Here is a 15,688-nt window from a genome sequence, read left to right on the forward strand (position 1 = left end):
TAAGAGAACCGTTTTCTTGATTCCAAATAATTATTTGAAATTAACAATTGTTATTATGCATTTTTTCATGTGCTTGTGTGTGTGTGACATTCATTTAATTATATTGACTCTTTTTAAAAATTTCATTTCTGACATTTTTTTAAATTGCAACGTAAATATTTTGCGGTGGAGTTGACATAAAAAAAATAGCTATAATAAGGGCGTCTTAGGCAGTATACACTGGATCGATACGATAAACGATGCGACCGCGACATCCATTGATTAGAAAACCTGAAGCCTTAATCCAGGCATCTTCCCACATTATAGTTTATTGTTTATTAAACAATAAACTAATGAGGGAGAGGGGAGTACCTTGGAGAACATTATTTTTCAACCTTCGTTTTTTAGTCAGTTTTCGCTATAAAATTTCGCTCAATTCATTTTTGATATCTGTGTTACTGTATAGATCAAATGAAATTTAAATTACCTATCTGTTCTACTATAAGGGGTCATTCAAGTATTACGTCAGCATCGATGGGGAGGAGGGGGTTTCCGATTTGCTGACTTTTTATGACAAGTGGGGAGGGGGTTTTGGATGATGCAAATGTCATCAACCACCCTTTATAAAAATATGAAATATTCTTAATAGCATCCTCAACTGTGGTTTGTGGCACCTGAACTAAACAATCTCTCTATTCATAAGTCTCCTAGAGAGCCACTTTAGTTATCTCGAAATAATTCGTGGATCCTTCAAGTGATCTAGAAATGTGTTTGGAACGCTTAAGTACTCTGGAACTGTGCCACGCATCATTCAAGTGATCCGTAATTATGCCGCGGATCACTTAAGTAATCTGGGAATGCGCCTGGGGTAACTTGAGTGATGTAGAGCTGCACTGGGTGTCGTTTAAGTGCTTTAAAACTCTGCCAACTGTCACTTAAGGGATTTCTAAATGTGCCACTGATCGCTCAAGTGTGTTCTGGAACTGTGTCGCGGGTCACTCAAGTGATCTGTGAATTTGCCACGTGATCTGAAAATGTGCCACGGGCAGCTTAAATGCTCTGGAATTATAAATGTACCGCTTAGTTCATTTTTAAAAAATTAAGATTAAGGGGGCAGGCCACATGAGGTAACCCCCGGGCCATATTTGGCCCATGGGCCAGGGATTTATCATTATATGGCTTAGAGCGTGGGTCACAATGAATTTCTTAAAAGGAAATTTTGAGTTCTTAATATTGAATAGCATTGAAATTAACAGAAATTGTTTATAACATATAAAGGTATTTCCTTTTGAAATTGGGTCGTGGTAGCCCAGGTCGATAAGCTACTCGCCTAAAGTACCTAAGGATGTTTAGAGGTGTCGCGAGTTCGATACCCGGTTCGTCCTTGTCAGAAAACTTTCCTGACACAAGGGCACAACTGAAACGGCAACATGGCCTCAGAAAAAATTGCTACCGCTGAGAGTCCCCCATCGAGGGGTTAGCTCACCAATCTCTCGATGAGTATAAAAAACAAGCCTGACGTTCGGAATCGGCAATAAATTGTAGGTCCCGGTCTAAAATTAGCCCTCGTGTGCAGAAAATGACCGTGGTGCGACAAAAATGATCAATGACCTTTCGAAATTTTGATTTTTTTAAAATATTTTTTGCATTAAAAAATTGTTTTACAGGAGCCCTCCCATTCCCCTTCACACGTACATTCTCTGCTTCCAATATGTGATAGGAAGTAGGGGGCAGAGATGCCTTTGCTGACAAGGGGGGAGGGGGTCAAAAATGGTTGAAAAATTGCTGACGTAATACTTGAATGGCCTTAACTATGAGACGTGGAATTTTATAAAAGGAATGAAAATGTTCCAAGGTGGGGAAATAATGAGTATTTTTAATGCAGTAATGTGACGATTTCTGCGTTTTTGGAGTAACGCGATTTTCTGTGAAAAATAAAAATTTTTGGAACTTGAGCAAATCACGGGATAATTGCTGAGAGCATTGATCTGATATTGATCTGACCACTGAGATAATTGATAGTAATTAATTATCAAGTAAGAATCGTTTTATTCATATACAATTTTAATGTTATTTTGGTGCCCAATATATACAATCAGGCCCGGGCTTAGGAATTTCGCGGCCCCTCTGAAAACATTTTATGTAGTCGCACCCCGACTTATAAACTTTTCGAGTTACGAACATAAGAATTAATTTTGATTAATTTGACAAAATTAATGAACAAAAATTAGCGTTGTTCACCAGCTTACACATCGTCAAGGCATTTCATCTTCATTAAACGTTGCAATTTAATAACTTTGATCATTTTTCAAATTTTTTATTGCTGTTCTTTTTAAATCAATAGAAGTAAATGAATGAAGTGCTGCAATTTACAAAAATAAGGAATAACATTCAGAAACACGTTTGAACTGTGTTTTTAAATGTAGATTAATTTAAAATTAATAGAGCTCTACAATATTATTACTTGTTTAAAAGGGGACACAAGACTTTTGAACAATAAAAAAAAAATCGATTTTTTTATAATTTTCAAAAATTCTACAGATCTTCCTGAACATTTTGATACCTCACTTTTCGTTCTACTAGCAGTAGAAATCGAGATAGATGGGGAATATGTGTGACACGAAATTCTAATTTCACAAGTTTACAGGGACTACGAGCCACGTGCCTCCATGTTTATCTCCTATGTTTCACGTTTAAATATATTTGTTATAGACTTTTTATCTGCTCTATCTACATTAAAAATATCTCATGAATCTTTTTTTCCTTTTTCTTCCTTTAAAAAAACTGTTACTCACACTATGATGTTGTTTTGTTACACTATAATTTAGTTTATAATTGTTTCACAAATATATTTCATGAGTGGTTATTTGTTAGAGTAGTTAATGTTTAGTGAAATTACTCATTAATTAATCATATTAGAATCCGAGAACAGCTTCGGTATAAGGGACAGGTTGGCGATTTTCGGCGACTTTTATTTTTCGGTGCCAAATATGTCCGACGACCATGGAGGAAAGAACAGGAAGTGATGCGACCAGCGCGTCCGTTGTGAAAGCATGGGGAATCTGGGTTGCCAGATGAAGCCAGTGATCGCTCTATTAAAGGGACCAAGTAAGCCCAAACAAATCGTGGCTTCCCATGCTTTCCTATGAGAAACATCCCCGTTTTTAAAAATCATTTAAAAATTTACTATTCACTTTAGAAACTCGTTTTTCCCCCCTCAAATTCTGTGGATATATTTATACAATTGAACGAGAGCTTTTAAAATTTTAGTTGTTATTTGTTTTCGAATAGTAACTTCAACAACATGGAACCTTTTACAAAAATAACCAAAATTTACCCATATCTTGTGACATAAAATTTCTTCTCGGCATTTTAATTTAAAAAAAATTATGCTAAAGCATATAACACCTCAGTGGTGAGAGAAAGACAATGTTTATAGACACTTGAAAAAGCGGTGTTTGAAAAAATCTGACTTTTTTTGCGAAAAACATTATATATGCAAAAAATTAGCATATATAATGCCTTTCAGCTGTTTATATTAAAATATTGTAGAAATATTTCCATTCCAGGCCAAAACTTGAACACAGACGCAATTTTAGATTTCAAATTCAATTCAAAACTTTTTTGTCAAAAATTTTCGTACACATACCACTTTAAAAGCAAAGTAATTGGTACAAAATGAAGAGAAAAAAACAGCCCAGATTATTTTTCTAAATACTATAGGCCAGAGAGATGACATAGCGGCTCGTAAAAAAAGTTTTTTATTTTTTAATATTTTTTCTCAATACTACATCTACATAGCGGAAGGTTCGGATGGGCGGCATATATTTCCAGTAATACGTATTCAAGAATATGAGAGAGTGGAACGGAAAAAGGGTGGCGAAATTTGTACAGCCTACAATCAGCAAAACCATAAATATACAGTGGAGGACGACGCTCGAACACTTCCAGTACTTTGAGGCACGGCGGCGGCAAAATGCTGTTTGGCCCACACGGCTGAATCATGTTTGCCCCGGGTGGCAAAAATCTTAGCTACGGCCCTGTCAGTAGGTGCTCGAGCAATTCAGAATTGATTCAGAACATAGGCGGAGATATATCAGTCGACTCCACATTTGACGCTGGGGGGGGGGGCAATGCCCCACGGGCCCCCCCCCCCCCCGTATCTCCGCCCATGATTCAGAAATCAAAATTGCTCGTGTAAAGCTTAGGACGAGCGCCTACGGGCCTGAAACACTTTCCAAATGTCCCGGATCTATCATAATGATGAACGAAACAAAAATTCAAGATAAACACAGTTAAAAGAAAAAAATTATGAATTTGCATTTTATTGGAGCTTCATATTATTGTAATTAATCATATTCCCATAGACATTAATGCGATGCATCAATTTTTTTAAATAAATTGAAGCACTGAACTAAAAACTTATGACGAGTCGAGAGTGAAAAGTGATCTTTCCCCTTTTTCAAAAATAAATTAAAAATATAACAACCCCTTATAAAAGGATAAGATTTTATTTTTCCCCATTATCGGATAGTGTGGATTACCTGAAGACGCATTAAACAGTCATGGTGCTTAAATTTATTTAGTTATTAATATTTTAAAAGAATTTTTTTGATCCGGCAAAACCCATGTTATGTACATATATAGGGAAAAGAGCGATTTGTTTGGGCTTACTTGTCAGCCCATAGGGTTGCCACAACGACTTCAATTTTCGTTTCTGCTGTCACCTCCTTGTTTTCTTTCCCCCATGTCCGACGACCCCATCAAAAGTCGCCAAGGCCGTTAGACACATTACGGGCGCCGAAAAAAAAAAATCGCCAGCACAGAAAATAATGAAAACAATATGAAAAATATCATGAAACAAGAGAAATGAAAACATAAATAAGATCTGGATTATAAATATGATTTCTGGGTAAATGAATATGATATGAGTCTGTGGGACGCTATTGACGCTCAAACAAGCATAAACATGCTAAAACCAACAACCATAATTATAATAATAAAAATATTTAGAAATTGAAACCGGGACTGTATATTCTATGTATTATTAATTAAAACCAGGACTCTATTTTCGGGAATCGCTAACTTCTATTATTTTTTCCAATGACATCCTCTCTAATCTTCTGGTTACAGTAACAAAGTTTTTGTTGGAAAAGCTCAAATGCAGTTCTTCCATCTACTCTAAATCGAGATATCACACTTACGAGAAGAGGTTAAATAGATGTCGAACTCGCATAAAAACTCTTGATCAGTGTAGTGCATTCTTTCTTAATAGTCAACCAGCAGGCAGACTTTCTAGCTTTCATTACAAAATAGTAATTTTTTCAGCATGCATTTGTTAATCTTAAAGAAACCCCCACGAGAGACGTTTTAGTGATCTCACAGTCAAATAGTGTGATAAGACAAAATATTTTATCCGAATTTATATGATTTCATGAAGTAATAAAAAATTAAAGGTATAATCTTTCAACGAAGAGTCGAGAATCACTTACCAAGGTGGATTCATCGTTTATTGAGACTGCAAAAAAAGTTAGCTTACATCGTTTAATACTAACTTCAACCTTTTACCTGCAAACTTGCGCATTTGTGAACATCGGGGAAAATATAACAGCGATGAAGAAGATGCTATAGAAACAATAAAATCAAAAATATAGTAATACCACAAGAGGCTATGAAATACTTTTAACATATATTTATTTTTATTGATTATTCTAGATAATTTCTTTGAATCGTATCATCTTCCACACAACTCAACATCATCACCATGATTCATTTAGTGGATCTCCACATTTGGATTTGCCCGCAACTTTCCATCCGCAAGAAGTTCTGGGTACAGCTGTGAATCTGATAATATCGGGGATGTCGCCTCTGATGGTGAACTTGAGATGTCGATTAAAAGGACTTCATTGGCTGATTCACGATTATTCGCCCAATTTCGAACACGTTGTTGAGTCTATAAAATGAAACATTTGGGGAAAAAAACCATTTAATTTTAAGAAAATAGATAAATTTAAAGAATAATTTTGCTATTTTTGAGTTATCATACAAAAAATTTCAATTTTAGTGATGAGGATTATATAGACAACCGAAGAAAAGAACTTTTATTTATTTTTTGTTCCCCTATGAGATCACAAAGCAGCTTATGAAACTGACGGTGAATTGAATAAATCATGCAGATCAAAAGACGTGTTGCACTTCGATAGTATGTTTAAAATGCTGATACTAATAGGGAAAACAAAAATATTTTTAGCATCGATTTTTATTTTTCTATTCAGCATAAAAATAGTTTAAACCAAATTAAGTGTCAGGAATATTATGTTTAGTACAACTGACTACGTTCGAGACACTTTTAAAAACAGAGCAGTCTGTACAAAACGTATGGTTTTAATCATAATTCAGAGATATTTTTGAGCTGTTACGCATTATTTCCTCGAAATTAGCTTATTTTTGTACTTACGCTGAACATTGTACACTGAAAAACTAATGTATATAGTCATTTTTATACACTACGTGGCTATAGTAGTTGTCAATGCAATGAACTAGAAGTTCTAAGATATGCTAAATATTTTCTGAAATATGTTAGTTTTTATGAAACAATACATGAACTTTGAAAGAAAAGAAGTTCAATATTTTATATTAAAACAGTTGTAAAATGTAACTGAACGTACAACCAGTTCATTGCACAGTTAGTATCATCTGAAACCACGACTAAAAATTTCATTAAAATATCGAACATACTTTTGAATAAATGAGTTTTGCACGCAGTGGAGTTACGAAAAACACGAATCTTCATGAAACACGTTTAAAAAATAGTTGAGATCTATACTCAGATTGAATTGACTCAACTAGAATTTTTTCAACACTTCATATATATAAGAATAAATTAGTTTGTATTTCTGTGAAAAAGAAAAGAATCGACAACTTCCATGAAATTCGTCATTTGAAGATAGTCTGCAATATAAAATATTGAACTTCTTTTCCTTTCAAAGTTCATGTATTGTTTCATAAAAACTAACATATTTCAGAAAATATTTAGCATATCTTAGAACTTCTAGTTCATTGCATTGACAACTACTATAGCCACGTAGTGTATAAAAATGACTATATACATTAGTTTTTCAGTGTACAATGTTCAGCGTAAGTATAAAAATAAGCTAATTTCGAGGAAATAATGCGTAACGGCTCAAAAATATCTCTGAATTATGATTAAAACCATACGTTTTGTACAGACTGCTCTGTTTTTAAAAGTGTCTCGAACGTAGTCAGTTGTACTAAACATAATATTCCTGACACTTAATTTGGTTTAAACTATTTTTATGCTGAATAGAAAAATAAAAATCGATGCTAAAAATATTTTTGTTTTCCCTATTAGTATCAGCATTTTAAACATACTATCGAAGTGCAACACGTCTTTTGATCTGCATGATTTATTCAATTCACCGTCAGTTTCATAAGCTGTTTTGTGATCTCATAGGGGAACAAAAAATAAATAAAAGTTCTTTTCTTCGGTTGTCTATATAATCCTCATCACTAAAATTGAAATCTTTTGTATGATAACTCAAAAATAGCAAAATTATTCTTTAAATTTATCTATTTTCTTAAAATTAAATGGTTTTTTTCCCCAAATGTTTCATTTTTTAGACTCAACAACGTGTTCGAAATTGGGTGAATAATCGTGAATCAGCCAATGAAGTCCTTTTAATCGACATCTCAAGGCGACCACCATCAGAGGCGACATCCCCGATATTATCAGATTCATAGCTGTACCCAGAACTTCTTGCGGATGGAAAGTTGCGGGCAAATCCAAATGTGGAGATCCACTAAATGAATCATGGTGATGATGTTGAGTTGTGTGGAAGATGATACGATTCAAAGAAATTATCTAGAATAATCAATAAAAATAAATATATGTTAAAAGTATTTCATAGCCTCTTGTGGTATTACTATATTTTTGATTTTATTGTTTCTATAGCATCTTCTTCATCGCTGTTATATTTTCCCCGATGTTCACAAATGCGCAAGTTTGCAGGTAAAAGGTTGAAGTTAGTATTAAACGATGTAAGCTAACTTTTTTTGCAGTCTCAATAAACGATGAATCCACCTTGGTAAGTGATTCTCGACTCTTCGTTGAAAGATTATACCTTTAATTTTTTATTACTTCATGAAATCATATAAATTCGGATAAAATATTTTGTCTTATCACACTATTTGATTGTGAGATCACTAAAACGTCTCTCGTGGAGGTTTCTTTAAGATTAACAAATGCATGCTGAAAAAATTACTATTTTGTAATGAAAGCTAGAAAGTCTGCCTGCTGGTTGACTATTAAGAAAGAATGAACTATACTGATCAAGAGTTTTTATGCTAGTTTGACATCTATTTAACCTCTTCTCGTAAGTGTGATATCTCGATTTAGAGTAGATGGAAGAACTGCATTTGAGCTTTTCCAACAAAAACTTTGTTACTGTAACCAGAAGATTAGAGAGGATGTCATTGGAAAAAATAATAGAAGTTAGCGAAAAAAAAAAAAAAACAATCTAAAGTGATGAACACGAGTTCTACATTACCGATGCTATAGTCGGAAGTTAAAAAAAGTTACGATTTCGTAGGGAAAACTATTTAGTCGTCATGGATGCGCCATGGGTTATCAGCTGGGCACGAATTCCTACAGTTGCATGATAACATAACATATTGCATCTATTACGATCATGTCTTGACTTTCATGACATCGCTAAAATTCCAGTGAAAATCATAACGTCGCGGAAAATTGCTTGATTAATTACGAAAATTTGAAATGCATGATTGAAGAAATTTATTTAAAACATTGAATAAATGAAAACTTGATTTATAGAAAAGACTTTGTAATTCATTTGCTGTAGCTCTTTTATTTTAAAGCTCGGAAAATTCTCTCAGTTAGGTAAAAGAACTCATATTTCAAGAGAAGTTACACGATGGTAAAAACATGTCAGAGCATGAAAAGTTTAACCCAAACGATAATTTAATGACGTGTAAACGATAATTCAAGAACGACCCTTGTGAAAACCTGACGTCATGGGTATGAAATTGATTGGATGTGACGTCAGAGTTGTGACAAATTTCACAAAAAAAAAAGTTTTCCGAGCGATACAATCCTTCTTTGAAAAAAAATCCCATTACGGAGTGTATTAGTGAAAACGATAATTTTGGAAAGACGTATACGAAAATAAAGTGGTGCTATATTCAAATAAATTGTTCCTTAAGAACTTGTTACATGCATTTTTACTACCTGATTTATAAACGAGCTTGTGGAAAATCGCATCACGTCAGATTTGAATATGGGGATAAAAAATTTTCTTTACAAACTATGATTTAGGAATGACCCCTCTTTGAAAAGAATCTCATCGCTTGGGATAGAAAAGAAAATTCCAAACGATAATCTAATGACGATCCCTTTTAGAATAACTACCTCAGAAAATGTGACTTTAAATATATTTCATTTGGGAAAGGTTCCTTGGTATCGTATTTGCTAAACTCGATAATTTTTTTATTTTAAAAAAATAATTGAAGCCCTCATCAAACCTGTTTGAAAAAAAAGTAAGTTGGAGAAAACGATAATTTAAGAACGACCCCTCTTAGAAAATGTGACATCATGCGATAATTTAATGATGTTGGAAACTTTAATTTTCGTCATTAGCTTTAATTTTCTAAAATGATTGGGAAAAAAAAGTAGGACCCAGTTGATCACGTGACTTTCGAGTGCCATAGCCCTCTCTTTCTCGTTAGCTCCGGTATACAGAGGGTGCCGTCATTGTTGAGATTGAAAAACTGACATAAAAAAAGTTTAATTTAGGAAAGGTTAGACATTAAAAGAAAGTAAGAACGGCTTGTGGCCCGATGAGAAAGTTAAAAAACCATAATTCCCTCTTAGCGTTGGAAACTTCGAGGGACTTTGAAAACTTTTTAGTCAGACTTGGGAAAACTGACATAAAAAAAAGTTTAATTTAAGAAAGATCCCTCTATGCAGTGTTGCGTGACATAAAAAAAATTAATTTTGGAAAGAAAACCGTAAAGATCACTGACGTGACATAAAAAATTTTAATTTAATAATGACCCCCTCTTAGACATAAAACAATTTAATTTAGGAAAGATCCCTGGCGTGACATAAAAAATTTTAATTTAATAATGACCCCCAATAAAAATGTGATTTTCTTGCTACAGTTGCCGTTCGAACGCTATTTAGGGTTTTTCACAATGGAGATCACATTCCAATACAAAAAACTTGGTGTTGCCATTTGATATTTTCGAAATTTTCTCACTATAACCGTAATTGTTAGTGACACTGTTGTTTTCCATATCATTTTCGAGCGCATACTTCAAAATACATTATGCCAAAATTTCATTCAGTTTCTGTGAATGGTATGATAGTTAGGGGCCCATAGGTCGGGATAGTTTTTTTTATAATAACCCTGTATATATACTTAAATTATGAGAAATTAGTTGAAAAAACACGAGTCAAAGATTATTTCAGTGGCACAATTTCATGAGGATACAACCCCCTAATAACTTCAGGCCATTTATGGTAGGGAAGAAAAGAGGAAGGTAGCGAGTCGGACGGGACATATGCGGACAACATGGAAATAGGGTCAAAATCGGACAAATTTTGCCGCGCCCTCGATGTTGGCGCTGTATCTCCCATTTGTTTCTGCAACCTGTTAAATGGCGACAAAATGGATACAACAAGAAACCGGGTCAAAATCGGACAAATTTTGCCGAGCCGGCGATGTTGGCGGTTTATCCCTAATTTTTCCACCAAGCTGCTAAGTGCGATTTTCTCTTTGATGAACATTATAAAGACATGCAGAGAAACTTTTGATGAAATTTGAACAATGAAAGACGTGAGTCGTCTACCAGTCGCTAGAACAAGTTAAAAAAAACCCGTCCTCTTTGAACCACTGACAAGTGATGGATTGCTACACGTAAAAAAAAAACGCCGACATAACCAACACTATAATAATATATAGCTTGAGTAGAACTATTGTTATCATTATTACCGGACTCGGCACGGAGGTGATCATAAGTCTTATCCCGAGGGATTTCTATCCTAGGAAGGGTCTCTACAACTAATCTCGCCTGAGTATTATCAGCACAGTGCGTGGACTACGGCATTGTCAAACCAAAGGAAGTTGATTGTTTCATAAGAGGGAAAATTAGTAAAATCATACATAAATTAATGAGCACTTATACGATCATATACATAAACGATATCGATTGATCGTACATGCAAGATATATCGTGGGAAAAGAAAAATAACTACATCAACTGAACTAAATTCAATCAATAAAAATCACGGCAACTCACAGATGCCACACGTGGATAGAAATATGATAATATAGAAAACATGTGAACTAGTTCGACAGAAACATTAAAAAAAGATTTTATTCTAATGAAGTAATCTAAAACTATGCACACACACACTTATTCCGATTACAGTCAATCCCGTTTTTAACGTTCCCGCTTAGTACGAATTATTTCTGTGGTCTCAACTCTAAGTACAGTGGATCCCGCTTATAACATTTTTTCAAAAACCTGTCACAAAAACATTGTAGGCGGGGAAATGCTTTAAATGGAAAATCTAAGAGCGAATTAGTGAGTTGTAAACACCAGAATAAGTCGTACTAAGCGGGAAAACTATATAAGCAGGATCGACTGTAATTGTCATTAAGATTTCCCATTTAAAGCGGTTCTCGCTTACAACGTTTTCCATGACAGTTTTTTGGAAAACGTTATAAGCGGGATCCACTGTATTATTTAATATTTATGCATTTGCATATAATAGGTGGTCTACTAAAAAATCTTTGAGTTGAGCATAATGAATCGGAATGATAGATATCAAGTAGATACATGCGATCTTCATGCTTAATTGATTCAGAATTGAAATTCTATTACTGTCTTATTAAGGATGGGACGAATAGTGATTTGAGCGAATAACCGAATACTCGGCGGCCAAATATGTATTTTCTTAAAATTCAACACAATCATAAATAAAATTGGTGTTTTTAATTGAAAATAAAATTATTTGTAATTTCAAATGATTGACATTGAATTTTAGTTAAACTATTTATTATTTAAATAAATATTGAAAGATTTTTATTGCCAAGATAATGACAATCAAATTTAACGATGACGTATTGTATTTCAATATTACTTATGGAATCAATTTCCTTTTCAACACTCGTTACCAGTTTTACGTCTTTAATCAAGAAAATGTCTCAGCCATTATTTACTCCGAACTATATAGTAATGTATCACAAAATTTACGACTTATTTTCTTATTTTTCCTCTCTAGATGTTCTTTGTCTCATTCGGGAGCTCAATACGTATCTGGTCTAGGTACAACCTTCAGTTAGTGGAACTTGCGTAATTCATGCTAGCTTACACCTTATTGCAGAACAAAATAAGCGTGACCATTCGTCCCACGTTTAAATAAACTTACTCGTTTTGTGGTCCAGGATTTTTTATTGTTCTTGATTATGCTTGATAACTTGATCCACATTGCAGCTCTTATTGATGAACCTATCATTAGTTACACTTGTCCGAAAATGGGTAAAGAGCACGAATAACTACATTTACTGAGAAATTTATTTCAAATGCTCCAGAGGAGTATGGACCGGAGGAGGAGGCCGGACACCCTTTGCTTATATTCAATCGTTCGAGAAAAATTACTGGGGTCACTGGTCGAAAATCTGGGGTGAACGGCACCGAGACTACCTCAAATTACCAAGGACTAAGATCAGGAGTTTCGGAAGTGTTTCGAACCAGTAGGTGTTATGAAGGGTTCATTCGAAATTTCTTTCAACTGTGCATCTCTACCCGAGAAACAAACGCAGTTGTCTTTTGACACGAAGGATGAACTGGATTAAAATATTATTTAATACACATGATACATACTGTACAAATTCTCTAGCACATTCGAAAAAAGACTGCTTCCATTCGAGCCGAAAGCATCGTTTCAACTATATCTTGTACACTACAGACAGAGAGAGAGAAAAAAGCAAAAACAAAACACAGAGGGAGAGGGGTTTCGTTAATGACGTCACAATCGTCTGGGTCAAATCTGACACCACAAAATATATGAGAAAAACATCTTCTCTCTCCCACGCACATACACTCATACACTGATTCGCGACAAGTAGGTATGTGGTGATATTGCCGATGATGTGGAAAAAAGAGATGAACGACTCGCGAACGTATTAAACATTTTAATCCATAATTAAAAACATCACAATTATTAAGGAAAAGAAACATACACAGAGAAAATTGAGAACTAACTATACATGTCGACAATCCAGAGCGAACTGACTGGGGACGCCTCAGCCTCGTGGCTGTAACATAGAAAGAAACTACTCGCTCGATTATACAGGCAAAATTGGCTCATCGGGCCAAAACATGCTTTTTACAAAAATTATAATAATAATAATCCCCACAGGTACTCATCTTTGTTTTAAACAAATAAATTTGCTTTCTGATCGATTCTGCAGGTGTCGGATGCATGCAAAAATTACCATGGGTGCTCAGAACCCACAGCACTGACTCGGATTACCGAAACACGATAGAAAACTACTCTCGAGGGGGGGGGGGTGGATAGATCTGTTGGTTTTACATGACAGTCTCGGTTTTTGTCCAATTCGGATCCCGCTTATAGCGTTTTTCAAAAAAAGTCATAGAGAACTTTGAATAAACTAAACACGAATTCCTTCGGAGAGACACAGCCAGACTGGGGCAGAGACAGGGTATGTCTAATTTCGTTAGAAGTGTTAAAATATCCTCTATAACACTGCTCAAAACAAAAAAAAATCGGTTTACCAAAGAAACTTCAACGGTTTTAGGGTAAAGGTTTTAGGTTTTAGTGGGCTGCTGATTCCAAAACTGGTGTTGGTTTTGACGAAATGACTAGTTTTGAGATAGTACATATTCTCAACATTCCAATGCAGTCTGTAATCACTATTTTTTGCGGCAGATTTTTACTTTTGTGTTTTTTTATTTATTTTCCTAACTTATTCTCAATATTATTGCATTCATATCATCATTAAGGAAGCGTAATTTTCATATTTACGGAATAAATGCGATGAAAGTGAAATTAGCCGATGTAGATGAATAAATACGAAAATTTTAATTTTAATAACTTTTCCTCAAAATTTCGAAGATTTACAATTTTAAGCGAAAATAGGTTGTGATTTTGGTGAGCAAAATGCTTTTGAATTCTAACTCGTGAATTAAAAGTTCAGTTGCTTTCCGTTTCTGAGTTCTATCCGAAAATTATGGACGTTATTGACTATTTATAGAAGGACCAAACTATATATCCATTCGCGCAAGTTTTGCGCATCAAGTTAATTTTCTCATGAACGCTAAAGTCAGAGCCATTTTTTTCGAAAAGACAGAAAAAAGTTTGACAGCAGCAGAAGAGTTTAAATACATTTATTTTACACGATATTCGACGCACAATATTAATATTGCGTCTATAGTTGCTGTATAGTTGCTATTAATATTGCGTCTAGTGTTGTCACGGCGTCAGGCCTATCTGACGCCATGACAACACTTACATCAACTTTGCACCCAAATTTTGTACTTTGGAAAGTTTCTCCAAGATAATATTTTTTGCAACGTTATGGCATGGTATGAAGTCATTGATAAATAGAATCATACTACTTTCAGTAGTCATCTAAAAGACTTCTGTTGATGGCCATGCACATGTTAAATATAATGAAATTCTACTACCTACTTTGCAAAGGCAGTTATTCAAAGTCTTCGCAGTCCCGTAAATAGCAAGAATGCTGACACAGTCAACCTTCGGTTTACGAACGTCTCGGTTTGCGTAAAATTCGGTTTACCAACAACAAAAATTTATTCGGTTTACGAACACGCAAGCCGGAAAATATTTGACTAAATTCGAAATGATAATGGAAAAATTGAGGTGTCTACGGCCGCATTTCGATTTTTTCAAATGCATTCCTCCGAATTCGACTCCTTTTATACAGCTCATAGATCAGCTTTTCATTTCAAATTTTGGGACGGTTTTCATCGGAGAAATTTTTGAAACACGTTTTGCAATAACCTCTGACACATATATAATTACTACTATCTGATTTCTAGAAACATTTTAATGTCCCACATTGCTCGTAGAGTTTATTGATGAAGTTTGGCAGCAAGTGACTTATAAAACCATGAATTCGGTTTGGAACGCATTGTAGCCAGATTGCTTTGCAGGCAGAAGTTTCGAGAACTTTGACACTGAGATTAATAGATGAAATTAATCAGACTAGACATGGGTACAGCTCTGCCCATGTATAGCATATAGTCTGGTTTTTCTCTGGAAAAAAGTGTTGTTGGTGTCAGTATGATTATTTCAATAGGTTTCGACTTATTCACTTGAGCGTGAAAAAGTGTAAAAATTGACACTGCAGGAATCTTCGGGGTCTTAGAAACGAATGAATCTAATTTTACATTAATTCCTATGGGCAAATGTGTTTCGGTTTGCCAACCTACCTCAGGAACGAATTAACTTCGTAAACCGAGAGTCGACTGTATTATGTACCTACAACGCCGTTACTACTCACAGAGGGAAGTACTATTGAAGAAGGAGATATGGAGAGACTAGTGAAGTATTAGCTTTTAAGTACTTTATTACTTCTCTTCAAAATGAAACCTGAAGGAAAAAAGTATCGTTGGTTTT

At 34.5% G+C, this 15,688-nt stretch overlaps 1 protein-coding gene across 1 annotated transcript in view; it reads left to right on the plus strand.

Moving 5' to 3' along the window:
* The window catches only part of mGluR (metabotropic Glutamate Receptor), a 375,829-nt gene that overhangs the window by 26,790 nt on the left and 333,351 nt on the right, over positions 1–15,688 (plus strand). The gene's annotated exons all lie outside the window — the stretch shown is intronic.

The sequence above is a fragment of the Pholcus phalangioides genome, unplaced genomic scaffold, assembly GCF_987345545.1.
Source record: "Pholcus phalangioides strain wild (caught in Gottingen) unplaced genomic scaffold, Ppha-v1.0 ptg000008l_1, whole genome shotgun sequence".
NCBI lineage: Eukaryota > Metazoa > Arthropoda > Arachnida > Araneae > Pholcidae > Pholcus > Pholcus phalangioides.